At 43.8% G+C, this 16,386-nt stretch overlaps 2 long non-coding RNA genes across 2 annotated transcripts in view; one reads left to right on the top strand and one right to left on the bottom strand.

Moving 5' to 3' along the window:
- Positions 1 to 532: 532 nt before the first annotated feature.
- On the bottom strand, positions 533 to 6,740 carry LOC132591956 (uncharacterized). The gene is made up of 3 exons (XR_009557414.2): positions 6,461 to 6,740; positions 2,613 to 2,690; positions 533 to 1,325 (listed from the first exon to the last, which is right to left on the bottom strand). It is a non-coding gene; the product is annotated as an uncharacterized LOC132591956 (long non-coding RNA).
- A 2,267-nt stretch (positions 6,741 to 9,007) lies between these two features.
- Positions 9,008 to 16,386, top strand: part of LOC118084646 (uncharacterized) — a 251,499-nt gene continuing 244,120 nt past the window's right edge. Inside the window, exons 1-2 of the long non-coding RNA XR_004692539.3 lie at positions 9,008 to 9,116; positions 10,293 to 10,403. This is a non-coding gene — a long non-coding RNA (uncharacterized LOC118084646). The remainder of the gene's footprint in view (positions 9,117 to 10,292; positions 10,404 to 16,386) is intronic.

The raw sequence follows: 16,386 nt of genomic DNA, 5'->3' as shown, positions 1-16,386 counted from the left end.
AATCTGCTTGATCTAAATTTAAATTTAAACTTTAATTATTATTTTCACTTAGAACCCGTCCCACATTCATCAATATACCAAGACTTTATATCGTTTCACTGGTAACATAGGGGGGGAAATGAATATTACTCATACTTAATCTAAGCACAAGCACAAGGGCTCCTGATTAGGTATCTGACTGTTATCAGTCAATTCTATCCAATTTCCCCTTTGGTTTTGTTCAAACCAATAATTCACACATTGACCACTAATAATGAACCATATTTCTAGTTACAGGTAGGTAGCCGTGTTGGTCTGACGTAGTTGAAACAAAATAAAAAAAATTCCTTCCAGTATCACCTTAGAGACCAACTAAGTTTGTCATAGGTATCTGAAGAAGTGTGCATGCACACGAATGCTCATACCAATGACAAACTTAGTTGGTCTCTAAGGTGCTACTGGAAGGAATTTTTTTTTATTTTGCATGAACCATATGTCGTAGATATTACTGCAAATTTATTGTGCTATTTCTGTGACATACAAATGACATGAGAAGACTTGATCTATTTATTTGTATCACTTATCCTTTTTATGATCCTTGTTTATAAAACCCATGAAAAGTTATTTTAAGAAAGGTACAGGACGTGACCTTTAACAGTTTCATAAAAAGTGGAACGTTGCTGTTCCTTCCATCATAGCAATGCACTGGTGGAAGAGGCAATGTCTGCAGCGATGCTCATTTTCCCGCAGCAAACAAAGGCACATGAGGCTGAAGTGAAATCTAGAAGGAATAGTGGAACTTTGCTCATTTGTTATGTAGACATGAGCACTCCCCAGAATGTCTCTCTTGGTCCTTAATGCAGATTCAGCTTCTTTAAAAAGACTCCACTGCAGCCAGAAGCGATTAGTCAAAATGGAAAGTGCATAATTCTCCTAGGCTCTGAAATTCTCAGTCTCAGGAGCCGGCTGCTGGTGTGTGAATCTGGTCATTTGTTGTTGTTCTATTGATTCGCTGGCAGCTCTGTACAGCACTCCTTGCCACGCAGAGGGTTGCAGCTGCAAAATTAGATGCACACCCTATGAGATCCCACACCGGCAACTGCTGTAAACGGTGATGTTGTACCCTGAATCAGTGCAAAGCTGTCGCTGATGCAGTTCATTGCACATGCTCGAAAACACCTTTCTCTGCCATTTGCTGCGTAGTAGAGGTTGGGGGCGGAGTGGAAGGAATCTCCACAAACTGCAATCCGAGATGTGCCTTGAGCCAGGAGGGGACGCTCTTTAATCTTCTATGCAATCAGGCTTGGTTCATAAGAGCAGGACGAGGAGCCTGCAGTCTTTGTTTTCTGTTGCAAGGAGGACATAATATTCATTTCAGAGGAACACTACCAGCATTAAGTATACTACCAAAATATACACGTCTAAACATGAAAGACACACACATCCCGCCCCTCATTCTCAGCCCAATGCATGCAGCCCTTTTGAAGAAGACGGCAATAAAGAAACTTAGCTTTGTAACTGAAAGATACTGATGCAAAGGCTAAATAAACGAGACAATATATGTGGGCTTCCCTCAGGCATTTGGTTGCTCGCTGCAAGAAAAAGAACTTGGACTAGAGATGCCATTGGCTCTTACCTTTCTTCAGACATGTTGGGGAGGGGGCCGGGAGATGAAACAAAAGGGGAAGGGAAGAAACAGCACCAGGAATTGGTGTTTCCTGTCTGACCTTATCACTAAGCCATTGCACACAGCCAAAATCATTCAGAGTAGGTTTTCTCTGCCCCAAGATACCTGAGCAAGTGCAGATGTGTGATAAAATGTCCAGTCTGTAACCGCTTAGCATTCTGTCTGACACTACCCTGAGTTGCAAATTACAGGCAACTCCCGATTTACATGGGCATTCAGCATGATGCGTACATGCACGGTCATGCACATATCGGACATGCCTGTAACGGTTGTTGTCTGTAAAATGTATGAAACGCCAGTGCAGGGCAATGTTTATCTAGAGCACTTTTACTAGCCTTGTAACCTCCAGATGTTCTGGACTGCAGGTTCCATCAGCTCCAGACAGCATGAACAACGATCAGAGATGATTGGGCACCTGGAGGCACAGTCAGTCTATGGAGTGTTTGATGTAGACTGGGGCAGCCTAGGCTCAATGCCAGTTCAGCCAGGAAACTGGGTTACGTTCTTTCAGCAGGGTTGTTATGATTATGAAATCCAGGAGGAAGTATGTGCGCTACCCTGGGCATGAAGGGAATTAGAAACCTGATTCAATGAAGCATCTCAAACATTTTTATTTCATAATCTCTCGGTAGGCAAGAGAGCAGGAGGAAATTGCCTTCTTTTGGAGCTTTGATGTGGCAAGTCCCGGTAACATTCATAGATGTGTTTGCTTGCAGCGCTGATAAGTCATGGCTGTGAATGCGCACACGCTTGCAAAAAACTGCCAAATGCTGTCATGCACACCTATAGTGGAAGCAGCAGCAACGGCAGTGGTGTATAAGAACAGCTGTATAGAGAGGCAAAAAGGAAAGGGAAATAATAAGAGGACAAAGGAAAATGGCTGGAGGTATTTCCCTGGAAAACCTAGCAGCATTTATTTCAAAGAAATTACACCATCATGGAATACCTTTCTGAGGGTGTTGTTCATTTGTGCATGCTGTAGCACCATATACTTTTCTTTCTGGAATCTGCAGCCAGCTAGCTCCTGCCCCCAAAAACAAAACAGTTATTTAGCCATATAAGGCAGTGAGTTCCTCCTCTTGTAACCTCATACGTACAGAGAACCACAAAAGGTCTTGTGCTTTGAAAGAAACTGGAGGAATTCATTGTGACTCAGATGAATGGGTCAAGACAAGTTTAGATTTATTTTCTTCCTATACTGGGAGTTTTTGGAATGGATGTGCTTTAGATTGGAAAAGAAACTCCATCTTTCAGTTTAAGTTTTCCAGCAATGTGTTCGTTCAGGATGGCAAATGCTTCATTTGGTAAAAGCATTTGGTTCATTCGATTTAACACAGGAAAGTATATTTAAGTTTTCAGTTTAAAAGTCAAATGGGTAATATTTTCTTTTTTATTCCTCTTTCACATCTGTCTGCCCAAACGCATCCACAAAACATTCACCTCTTTTGACGCTTAGACAATATGATGCTCCTCTTTACTGCCTTCTATTCTGTATCTAGCACAAATTCCTTCTCTTTGCCTTTAAAGCTTCCCATAGCCTTTTCCTATGCTTTCTTTTGACTCAGCTTTTCAGGACTTCTCCCATTTTCTCTTTCTATCCCCTCCTCCCTCATGGTGATGCTATCTCCCTCAGCCTACTTTTGTCCCATTGCCTTTGGCTTCTTAGCCCCTTATCACAACTACAACAAAGCTTTGAAGTTTGCATAAGTGTATTTGCCCACATTCACCACTTTGTAGACCTTTTGGTCAAAAACCAGGTTATAAAGAAACAAACACAATAATAAATCACAGTCAAGCAATAATGAAATCATAACAGTAGCAGCAATGAAATACTTAGCACAGTAAGATGTTGGAACCAGTGAGCTGGATGCAACTAGGTTGTACTTAGCATAGCTGCCAAGTCTCCTGTATTCCCTGGGAAACCCCCGTTTTTCCAGCTGTCCCCAGCCGAAAAAACAGATTTTTTTGTTTCCCCCCGGTTTATTCCGGCGCGGCGGCCATTTTGGAACTGGGTGGAGCATGCTCAGAAGCGACTTTTGATGCTGCTTTGCCCAGTTCCAAAATGGCTGCAGCGCGACTTCTGGTGCGACGGCCATTTTGGAACAGGGCAGAGCAGCATCAAAAGTAGCTTCTGAGCATGCTCCGCCCAGTTCCAAAATGGCGGCAGCGCTACTTCCGGCCTGCTACTTCCGGTCCAGTCCCTTATTTCTCAGGCCGGAACTTGGCAGCTATGGTACTTAGTGAAAGCCAGGATAATGAGTCCTACTAGTGCAATGGGACATTCCCCCCCCCCTCCTGCCTGCTGCATGCCATCCCCACCCCACTCCAATTTGCTCTGCTCAGGAGAATCCCCAGAACAGCAGACAGGGGAGGAGAGGGGGACTTATTCCATCTGGCCAGCAGAAATGCTTGCACTGGAAGAGCAATAATAATAGCAGATATATCCCCTATAGCCTGCAAAATGAAGGAAGGGGACGGTCTGTAGCTCAGTGAGAGCATCCGCATGCAGAAGATCACTGACTATAGTGCAATCCTATACATATCCATTCTGAATTAAGCCCCACTAAGTTATATGAGAATTAAAGGAGGAAGTATTCCATAGTTCTAGATACAGGTAGGTAGCCGTGTTGGTCTGCCATAGTCTGAACAAAACCAAATAATAATAATAATAATAATCTGAAGAAGTGTGCATGCACACGAAAGCTCATACCAATAACTTAGTTGGTCTCCAAGGTGCTACTGGAAGGAATTTTTTTATTTTGTTTTGAGGAGGAAGTATAACACTATAATCTAAATTAGCAAGACTTCCATCCTATGACAGCCATTTTTAAGTGTGCCCATGTCCAGGGTGATCATGTCAAGTCAGTTATCAGTTATGGCTTTTTCTTTTTTGAATTCAGGGGTCATCAACCAGCTGCTATGTTGCCTCTGTGCACCTCCTCCAAACCCTTAAAAAAGGTGGTCTCTCTGCAAGTATTTGCTTCGCTAAGGCAGACATCCCTGGAATGTGGACGCCCCCAGGCTGCTGCTCCAATTTGTCTCTGTGGCTTTGTGTCAACCCCTGTCTTGATGGCAGATCAAAATGCATCTTTGAAACCTTATTGAGATCTACACATGTCCTTGTTTCCTTCTTTTTTAAAATAAAATAAAATAAAATCATGGAACTGTCTTCTGTATATTAACAAAAGCCCCGTTCTGAAAGTTGTACCCCTTCAAAGTATAAAATTCGACCACTTGAATTTTGCATGGGCACAATCCCGCTTATTTTAAGGGTGTTACACTTGAGTAACTAGGTAGGACATTGCAGCCTTTGTGCATCAGCATGGACTATAGTCAAAAGCTCTAGTTACAGGTACGAACTTAATTGGTCTCTAAGATGCTACTGGAAGAATTCTTTTATTTATTTTGTATAGTCAAAAGCGTTCAGCATAAGTAGAAGCTCACATTCCCCACCCCACCCTCTTTTAACGAATTGTAATGTGCAGGCACTAGTCTGGAGTGGTGACCTAGCAAAAACAAAACAAAAACACACACACCCCAAAAAACATTAATGGACCATGACTTTGGAAGAACCTCTTTGTTTTCCTTCTGGCTGCCGGAGACACAAAGCGATGGATGGGCAGTAATGGGAAGCAACTGAGCAATACAGCTGCTGCTGCTGCAGCTGCTGTGGCTCTTAGAAGGAATCTTTGTAGCCTTTACTTTGCCCCTTCCCCCACCAGCATGTGGCTACAGGATACTCTGTCTTTGTTAGCCTCTCCCAGGGATTCCCGATGAATCTCCATTTGAAGCAGGGAGTTTATGGCTCATAAAATACTTGGGTGTGCCGGGCTGTAATAGATCCCCAGGGAGAAGCGGCAGTGTTTGGATAGTGGTTGTGCACACACGTTCCCCCTTAAGGTCTTGTCTCTGCAGCATAGGAAATGGATTATAAACGTCACAAGCAGGAGAACCAATATATTGAATTATAATTCATGTCGAACAGGGCAGACGAAATAATCTGCTCTGTGTTACAGGTTTTCAATATTCTTCCCTTGGCTTGTCTGGAGACATTGAAGAATGTCGCAGTGGTTGAGAATCTACTGGAGGCTTAGAGAGCTAACTCGAGGGGATGTGGCTGCACATACTGCGGCTCCCCCTAATTTTTGAAGGGATATCAATGCATGCAAGCCAGGGTGCAAAAGTTCCACTGAAACAGACCGTTTCACTTTTAACGTTTTAATGAAGAAAATTGAGACACCTGCAACGTTTTGCCAGTTTACCAGTTGCGCATTCTCATGAAGTTTCATCTGACTTTTAGTGCAAATTTCTCCTGATAAAACACATTTTTGTATGCAGTTTTGACTCAAGTAAACATTCTTGCAAACAATTTCCCCTAAAATAATACATTTCTGTATGTTATTTTCAGTCATATATATATATATATATATATATATATATATATATATATATATATATTCTCATTTTTATGCGCATTTCCCCAATATATGAATTTTTGCAAACATAGTTTGGCTGAAAAACCGCAACACAAAATTCATACAATTCTGATTTCCAAAGGATGGCAGCGCCTTGGTTCTTGTATAGTTTTGGAAAGTGAAATTTTCATAGATTCACCTTTAAATGTGAACTGAATTGAATTTCTACCCCATCTCTAGGTGCAAATGGTAGAAATGTTTGTCTCTCACCCAAGCATCTTCTGTGCATGCCAGAAGACTGGAGTGGGGGAAGGAGTTTGTGCTAAATACAAACATTTGCTGGTTAGGCAGCCTAGTCTACTGAACCTTTAAAGTTTACCTCTAGGCCATGAAAACTTGCTGGCTTCTGCAGATCTGTCAGTAGGGCAACCACTCTATTGCTGTTCTGCAGGTTAGTCCAGAATATGTCCCTGAGAGCAGACCTTTGATCATTTTTGTTTGCTGCCCTCTCACCTCACGCAGAAATCACCTTTCCTGCCTCCTGCTTTCGAGTCCCATTGATTTCAATAAGATTTAAGGCAGCTCAAGGACATGTCACCTGACTCTTTGTGACCCTGTGAGTTTGTTTTGCAAGCACAGCCAGGATGTTCTTGCTGTTGACAATGGAACAGCTCATACTTGCTTCTCATTGCTTTCCACACGTGGTTCTCATTACAGTCATTATCAGATTGTGTTGACATTTTCTAACTGATCCGTTGACATTTGTCGTAAAGTTCCACCGTTCTACTAAACGTTCTTTTTCATAGGAAATATTGACTGCTGTTCCACCCCAACCACCAATGCTTTTGTTCATATTTGATCTAGGAAAATACTGTAGTATCCAACCTCAGAAACTCATAATTTATATTTTTGTGTATTTGCTCCCGTCACAGTCAAACAAGGCTGCTTGAGCAACCATGTTAAATATTTTGGTTAGGCAGTTTTTATTAGGTGAGTCCAGGATATTTGTACATTTGGTTTTACTATACTAAGTATAGAGGTTTTGTTTTTGTTTTTAAGCAGCATAAATACTGCCAAGCCAGTGCCTGGATTTATGAAGAATTTGAAAATTTCATTACAGCAACTGCCATCCTTATCCAGCCTCATAACTTTAGCTTCTCATTTCCCCATTTGATTGGAGCATATTATGCTTTCTTGTAGGCTCTCTTTCACCACTCAGGCCTGCTGAGCATAGCCTAGCATCTAAGGAAGTATAATTGGAAGCTGTAGTCTGATTAACTTGAGAGAGCCACTAGAAATATCTGCCCTGAAGAAGAGCACAACATTGTCACACAAAGATCATTCAATATATTAACATCATTAAAAGAACCCCAATTATGTGATGTTTTATTTCCAGTTTGGAAACATTAAATGTGTTTCCAATATGGCGGGTGAAAAGCCAGACATCACAGAATTGTAGAGATGGAAGGGGCCCCAATGGCCATGTAGTCCAACCGTCTGCAACGCATGGTTCTCCATCCAATTTGAAACCACACCAGACCCTGCTTAGCTTTGCAAATGTGCTAGAACAGGGGTCAGCAACCCTTTTCAGCCATGGGCCAGTCCATTTGTTAGGGCGCCAACAGGTTGGCATGCTGAAGGCAGCAGTCAGATGGAGTCTAGGTCTAGGTCCAACAGTCCGGGCCAGGAACCAGCCAAGGTTGGGTATCAGTACCAAGGGTCAGGAGAAGCCGAAGTCAGGAACACTGAAATCAGGAACAGGATGAGCAAGGACAACCATGCACTTCTGCACAGCAGTTGCAGGTGCTGGTGAGGGAAGCAGCTGGCCTTCCTTAAGTAGCCGGTTCATCACCACACCTTTTGCGAGCTGCAGCTGCCTCCAATTGTTCCCTCCGTTTCTCAGCTCTACGCTCTACAGTTAAGAAGGGAGGAGGGGAGGGGGCCTGCCGGCTCCTCTCCTCACAAGGGCCTGATTCTGCCTCAACTCCTTTCTCTTCCTGTTCTGGTCTTCCCTCTTCCCTATCTGATTCTTCCTCTTCTGAGGAGTGCCGCCACCAGTCTTATCCAGGTAGGAACTCCTCTATTTCCCCAGACTCTTCCGTGGTTCCCGCTTCATCTAGGGGGGGCTTGTCACCACTCCTGCTCGTCTGGCTCAAACCATGACATCACCGTCCCTCAAACCATGTGGTGGGCCGAACTATATTTTGAAGGGGGGGAATTAACAAATTCCTATGCCCCACTAATAACCCAGAGATGCATTTTAAATAAAAGCACACATTCTACTCATGTAAAAACACCAGGTAGGCTCCACAAATAACCCATAAATGCATTTTAAATAAAATGACACATTCTACTCATGTAAAAACTGTCTGTGGGCCTGATTGAGAAGGCAATTGGGCCGCATCTGGCCCACGGGCCTTAGGTTGCTTACCCCTGTGCTAGAACTTAGTTGCTGCACCAGGTACCAGCTTGCTCAAAGGCTCAGTGAGGGGGACGTGGCGTGAAACACTTTTAGTTTCACATTGGCCCTTCACCTGCAGCCTAACACAGTCAAGCACATTCAGTCATGAAATGCTGCTGGTGAGGAAGAAGCTTCTATTCAGAATCTGCAGCCTTTACAAACTCCATTGGTAATTCCAGTGCTGATCTCTGGAGCAGTGTGTGTGTGTGTGAGAGAGAGAGAGAGAGAGAGAGAGCGCAATATATTGGGAGTTAACATTGGGAATATGTAGGAATTAGTAGCTATGATTTGCAGATCTATATTCTAAAAACAAAACAACAACCCCCCCCCCTGTGGATAGTAGGCAGAGATAGCTGTGTGCTACTGCAGGTCACATTAACTTTCATATGCAAATTTAAATCTGGGGGAGGAAACTGCTGAATGGTGGTCAATTTATCATTGTGGCATGACCCAGAAGAATGGTGAGCTATTTCCTCCATGTGCAGGGCAAGTGAGCACAAGTATTAATTATGCTGCCTAACAACTGATTCAGCGAGTAAGACCTCATGATACAAAGCTAATGCGGAACTTTGTGGTGAGTCTGTTGCTGTTTTATTATTTTAATGTGAGCAGGAGTATGGAGAATGGGGAGGAAGGTGGTGGTAGTACTTCAAAGTGGGTGTGGTGGTACATAGAAAGACTAATCCACGTCTTTCTTAAGGCATTTCCCTTCAGCTGTACCCAAGGATGGGTCTTGTCTCAGACCCCTTTCCTAGCTAAATGGCGAAATTGTGACGTGGCATGCATGCTTAGTTAATCCAGAAAACATTAGGCAGAGTGACGCACTTGCCTCAGGCAGATCATGCACCAAAGGGGCGGGGAGAGGGGAGGGGGAGCAGCCATGTGGTGCTGAAGAACACAACTGTGCGGTAAGTTGTTTAGAGAGTCTCTTATAGTGTATGAGTAATGTCACAGTCCTCAGCAGCAGCTAGGAGAAAGACACACAACTTTAGATCATCCTCTTAGGGCCAGTTTTAATGTAGCATCTTATAGGTTTGCCGTTGCAGGGCAGAGTGTGCATTGTTTCTTGGATGCGCATTGTTAGAGCACCTGAAACACTGAGGAGCGACTTCTCTCCCAAGTGCTTCCCATGCCCTCCAATCAACACCAGAGGTTTTTTGTGGCATCCTCCACCAGCTATTTATTTTCTTACATTTGCCTCCCGCCTTTTGCCACCCCGTCACGGTAACCAAGGCAGCATTCTAGCGGCCTTCAGGTGATCACCTCCCCAGGCACAGGCTAGGCCTAGACCTGCTTAGCTTTGACAAAGTGGTGATTTCATGTGCCTTCAGACCATACTCTGAGGTCTTTTCTCTTGAAATATGGAGCATGGGTAAGAGAAGCAGGATCCTTCTGGTCATGGCAAGGTTCAATTGCCTGTTCAGTAATTTTCCCTTCCTCAGAAAGCACCATTTAAATTATTTCTGTCACTTGGTAAAGACATGTCTTATCAGGGATGGGAGAGAGCCTAGCTATCAGTTATGTTACTTTCATTGTGCTGCTTTGGCAGGGGGGGGGGGAATCCTTATCTTCTGCTTTATTCGTTATTTGTTGCTGCACTGATATATATATCACCACTTATAATTTTGTTATGATTGTTATCACCGTAATATGCGTCTTATTACACTAGGCCCAAACATATACTTCAGTCATTTTTGCTCAGGGTCTGTGTTCTACAAAGTTATTCACTATAACTCGATTTCTCTCGCAGATATATAGCCATTTCGATGTTGGATTGCCTGGACAAATGCTCATGTGAACACATCCCCTAATTCTATTTGAAGAAGGTTCTCTGCTATCTCAGCTGGCCTAGTCAGACAAGGTCTGTAAATTAATACGTACATAGCAATTACTAAGGATATCGCCTAACCAGACCTCTTCTGCTGGGCAAAAACACATTCATATAATGGTTTTTTGTATGTTTCACTTTCATGTCACACAGTATTATTGCATAGATGTGACAAGTCTGAGATTCACCAATATGTTTGTATGGTTTCTCTGCCTACTCTTTTGGTTCTGTGAGTTTTAATCCTGTTTTGTGACTCAACAATAACAAGACACCTCACACAAGCACAAGCACAATGATCTCCTTCATACCAAACAAAATAATTTGATACACATTTTTTAAATCAATTATTAGTCAGCATAACAATGCTGCTTTGAAAACAGATACATTAGAAGCGGCTTTGTCATGCTAACCACATGACCCAGAAGCTGTACGCCGGCTCCCTCGGCCAGTAAAGTGAGATGAGTGCCGCAACCCCAGAGTCATCCACAACTGGACCTAATGGTCAGGGGTTCCTTTACCTTTAAGAATCTGGCAATTATTATTCATAATCCACATCAGTATAATATTATAGGATAGGGTTGGGAATCTGCATCCCTCCAGATGAAGCTGGATTCCCAACCTGACTATTGGCCATGTTTGCTTGGCCTGATGGGAGTTGAAGTCCAACACATCTGGAAGGCTGCTAGTTCCACCCCTTGCTGTTGAATTACTTAGGATGGCTATTTTGATGGCTGGTTACTGGCATTTTAAGAAATCAGGGTTACTGTCGAACAGTAAAAGGTCAGCTCATGTGATCAGCAGTGCCAGTAACCTCCTTTATTAGGAATAGTTCAACACCATATAATGAGTCAGACATGTACTATGATCATAGAAATTCAGATTAATAAGACTCCAGGAAGCAGTATATTACTGGCAAGGTGTCCTAGAAGATGACAAAGAGAAAACTCTTAAGCTTACTCATTTTTATGCAATACATACAGCCTTTCTCTCTCTCTCTCTTTTTGGTAATATAATTTTTATTAGTTTCCACTTTTACCCCCATACCCAATACAGATAGACAAATAAACCAATGAATGCTAACAGAATCTACCAATCATAATACATCCTTCATATAATTAACAATTACCATTCTTATTCTTTACAAGCATGGAACACATTCCACTTGTCCACCCGCTGCATCTCTCCAGATTTCGCTCTCGGCCTTTCTCAAAGGTCTTCTTTTAAAGCTATCATTGCCAATGTGAGCACCCAGTTTCCACAGACACCTCAAACACTGGGTGCAAATACTTGGCCACTGAAGGGGTCAGGAAGGAAGTTCCATATTGCGCCAGACCTTCCACATGTCCCTATTTTCCAGGGACATCCCTGATTTAGAGAAGCTGTCCTGGTTTCTGATTTGATCCTGGAATGTCCAGCTTTTCCTTAGGGCGTCCCTATTTTCATTGGAGAAATGCTGGAGGGTATGAGGAGTTATCTGACCCCTGAGCTGCCTGGAGGCAATCCTGTATAGAGAATTTTTATTTTTATTTATTTAAAGTATTATGTTTTCTTATGTTTTTGTATATGTTGGAAGCCGCCTAGAGTGGCTGGGGCAACTCAGTAAGATGTGTGGGGTATAAACAGGAAAATTATCATTATGGAGTGGGACGTCCCTCTTTTCATCGGAGAAATGTTGGAGGGTATGAGGCACCACAGCCAGAATATGCCTGACCGTGCAGGCATTTTGCTTTCTTAAGAGAGCAACATTTTTTGTAGCGCTGCCGATGGAAGTGATCTGAGAGGTGTGACCTCTTTGCAGTGTCGGAGACGTTGCTGGGGCACAGCTCTCAAAGAGTTCATATCTCAGTGTCCTTGGTGATATTGCAGAAGAGTTGGGAGGCACACTTTTTCCTGCAGGACAGGCAGCTGAATGGCGAAATGTCATGGGCCTGTACAAGCCACAGCACTCCTGCTTTTCTTTTTCACCTCAGGAGAAAACAACACCACAAACAGAACACACATGAAATAAAGTGACTGCTTTGTACTCACAGAAACTACTCATTAATACTTAACTAAAAAAAACCAAAAACTTTAAGGGCATGGCACTCTGCAAGGTGCACTGAGCCAAACTTCCTGCCCAGGCTGCAATTTACTAAGGCGTTCAGGCAGTTTTGACTAAAAGAACATTACATTCAGTAGAGGCAAACTGGAAAACCTTTTGCTGTGCCAGGTAATCACATATTCAGTGTGTGGGCTGTGACTCCTATTGTCTGACATCTAAACGTGTGTTCTTGGATGCATGCTGGAATATAAAACGGCTCCCTATAAATCCTTGTAATATGGAGCCACAAGACTGCAAATGCTCAGACTGCTTCAGAGCTTGAAAATATATTGTTGGATTTGAAGTGCTGTTACAAAATATTTCTTCACGGTGGGTTCTGCGTGTATATACCGTACAAGTTTCTTCCTCAGGTCTTGTTTTCCTGATACCTTTCATTAGTTCTCACTGTACTGAGTTTGGTGCCTGGAGTTTCCATGGCACATTATCTTCTAAACGGAAATAAGGATTTATTCATTTTATTTAGTTGCATTTACGTCCCGCTGAACTTCCATCAGCCCAAATACCGCAATCCTGGGAACTGAGGTTTCTTCCTCATAGAACTACAATTCCCAGCACCCTTATCAAACTTCAGTTCCCAGGATTCTTTGGGGGAAGCCAGGTGCTTTAAATGTGTGGTGTAGATGTGACCAACAGCATTATTATCACCCTACTGATGCGGGAGGGAAATCTCCCAAAAGATACCCAGCGAGTAAGTCCTCAGTGGCACCTTCTACCTTGTGGGTGAATGGCTGGCTGTCTTGTTGCCTGCGACCATATGACTAGGTTCGACTATTTTTTCCAATTTAAAAGTTGCTGTGGAGGAGTAGTGGCATGCATGAAAGCATGCTGAGTGCCGTACCCTTTTCTTTTAGTGGCACTCACTGCTGTTCTTTTCTACAGTTTGGAATGGCAGCATCATAGGATGCCTTTTCTTTTGTAGCATGCTGAGAAAAAGGTTCATGTAAACTCATTGCCTCTTTGCTAACTACCACAACCCCCCCCCCCCCCCGCGTCTGTCAAAGGTGCCGATTGAGAGGGAGGAAACTGCTCCTTTTCTAAAGAGCACCTCAGCAGCGGCTGCCGGCTTAAAATAAACTCTGAATTACCACATAGGCTGTGTGCTTCTTTGGATTTTAGCAGCCGAGAATGCAAGGATTCCAATATATTACAGGGAAAGGCTGTGGGGTACACAGTGAGGCAGAGTGAGGTAGATGATTCAGGCAGCAGATGCTGCAGGGTGGACAGCAATGGAGTGGTATCTGAGCATATTTCACATGGCCCGTCCTAATCTAGTCAGTATCTCTTGCATGTGACTGCTTAGTAGAAAGTCCCTATTTTTTTAACATCAGTAATCAAGTTTATGGGTAGCGTGGGGAGGGTGGATATATTTTTTCTTGCCTTCCCTTATAATGCTAGAACTTGGATTCACCCAATGGCTGTGAGTCCTGGAAGACCAGCTCCTTGCCTTAAAGGCCTTTTCCCACTTGGCCTGGGAGGACAGGGCCCTGACGGACTCCCGCTACAAAAACTGAGGTTGCTGAGCAGAATCTTGGGCTGGGGTTGTTGCTGCCATTGTTGGTGTGAATTTTTTGTATCTTTTTTGGGAATACCTCTTTGGACATCTGTGGGGTTATATTAACTTACACGTTTAAATTAAGATTTCTGCAGTTATAGTCACTGTATCCAAAATGTGAACTGGTGGTCTGTTGTTTTTACTTTTGTTTTTTTCTTGTTAAATTTGCAAATACAAAATTAATTTTAAAAAAATAGTACTGTGTGTGAGTATCTCGGGCTGCTGCTGGTTACTTCTGCTTCCCATTACTGGAAGGGCAACATTATTATTTCAACAGCCTGCCTGCCCATTAAGTTGTTCCCATTCCCAAGACCGCTTGAAAGTGGGTAGAACAAACAATAGATAGCTTGTGAATTACACATGCAGGCAGAAAATACAGCAGGTGCTGCATAAATATGAAACTGTAACCCGCCCCTACCCATTAGCAACGAAACAATCATTTTCAAGAATCGTCAACAAATTAACCCACATTCCTAACAACTCTTAGTTTATACAGTTGGAATGGAGGGGGGGACACTATAACAAATGATTAGTGCCAGTGTACAAAGAAAACCACACACAAGAGCTCTGCTTTGTGCAGCAGTAAAAGAACACCGAGGTTTTCTTAAGGAACAGGATGCTCATTCCATGCTGCCAAGCAGTGCTATATGTCAGGTCCGCTTCACAGAGGCAGAACAAGTGGTGTTTAAAAAACAAGTATTTTATACATTAATGCTATATTGTGCAAGGTGGGGCAGTACACTCCCATTCTTAATTTCTGTTGCAGAATTACTTTCTTTTTGCTGTTCCTGAACACTGTTGGCTGTTCCTGGTGGGGTGTGAATGGGGGGTAGCATGACGGGGGCGCGTGCGCAGTTATTCAGCAGGTGTTTGAACACACAAGCTTGCATTGGTTGTGCACTTTGTGGCCACATAGGGGGCTGCCTGGCTTTTGGGGAAGGAGAATTTTCAGAGGCAGGACTCACACTTTGCATGCAGATGGTCCCGGGTTTTTTTAACAACAACAAAAGGAGGTGCCAGTCCTCTGTACCCTTGAGCACCCCCTGAGAAAAAGCACTGGGAGATCCAAATCACTGCCTGACTACAGAAGCAAGGCAGGCAAGATGGAATTGTCCGTGATGGATGGTCTGATTGATGTGGCAAACTCACCATTGCTTTTGGATTCCCAGGTGGCAGTAGAGACTGGAGAGTCTGAGGCCCTTACTGCTTGTGACCAGTTCATTTGGTTTATGTGGTAGGGTCCTTTCAGGCCTCTAGTTTTGGACCAAAATTAGAGGGCCAAACTACAGAACCTGAATCTAGTACCCCATGGTGTACGTGCGTCCCCAAATGATGCCACATAGCCAGCTGCAGAAGCAAAACGTCCCGCAGCTGAAGCTCCAGGTCCACCAACCAGGCAACCAGCAGCAGAGCAATGAGGGGGTGGGCTGAGTAATATGGCAAGGCTGGAAGTCACCTTTCTCAAACCTGGTGGCACCCCAATTTTAAGCCAGTCAGGCGGTGAAGGTCCTGTGTGAGTGTCTGGAGGCGGTTGGAGGATGGATAGTGGCTAACAGATTGAGGTTGAATCCTGACAAGACAGAAGTACTGTTTTGGGGGGACAGAAAGCGGGCATGTGTGGTGGAGTCCCTGGTCCTGAATGGGGTAACCGTGCCCCTGAAGGACCAGGTGCGCAGCCTAGGAGTCATTTTGGACTCACAGCTGTCCATGGAGGCGCAGGTTAATTCTGTGTTCAGGGCAGCTGTTTACCAGCTCCATCTGGTATGCAGGCTGAGACCCTATCTGCCCGTGGACTGTCTCGCCAGAGTGGTGCATGCTCTAGTTATCTCTCGCTTGGATTACGGCAATACGCTCTACGTGGGGCTACCTTTGAAGATGACCCAGAAACTACAACTAATCCAGAATGCGGCACCTAGACTGGTGACTGGGAGCGGCCTCCGAGACCACATAACAGAAGGATCTACATTGGCTCCCAGTATGTTTTCGAGCACAATTCAAATTGTTGGTGCTGACCTTTAAAGCCCTAAACGGCCTCGGTACAGTATACCTGAAGGAGCGTCTCCACCCCCATCGTTCTGCCCTGAGATCCAGCACTGAGGGCCTTCTGGCGGTTCCCTCACTGCGAGAAGCCAAGTTACAGGGAACCAGGCAGAGGGCCTTCTCGGTAGTGGCACCTGCCCTGTGGAACGCCCTCCCATCAGATGTCAAAGAGAAAAACAGCTACCAGACTTTTAGAAGAAATCTGAAGGCAGCCCTGTTTAGGGAAGCTTTTAATGTTTAACAGACTATTGTATTTTAATATTTCTGTTGGAAGCCGCCCAGAGTGGCTGGGAAAATAATTTATTATTATTATTATTATTATT

Source organism: Zootoca vivipara, chromosome 4 (genome assembly GCF_965207765.1).
Source record: "Zootoca vivipara chromosome 4, rZooViv2.hap1.1, whole genome shotgun sequence".
In the NCBI taxonomy this organism is placed as follows: domain Eukaryota; kingdom Metazoa; phylum Chordata; class Lepidosauria; order Squamata; family Lacertidae; genus Zootoca; species Zootoca vivipara.
The sequence above is the reverse complement of the archived record's forward strand: the minus strand, read 5'-3'. Positions and strand labels throughout refer to the sequence as shown.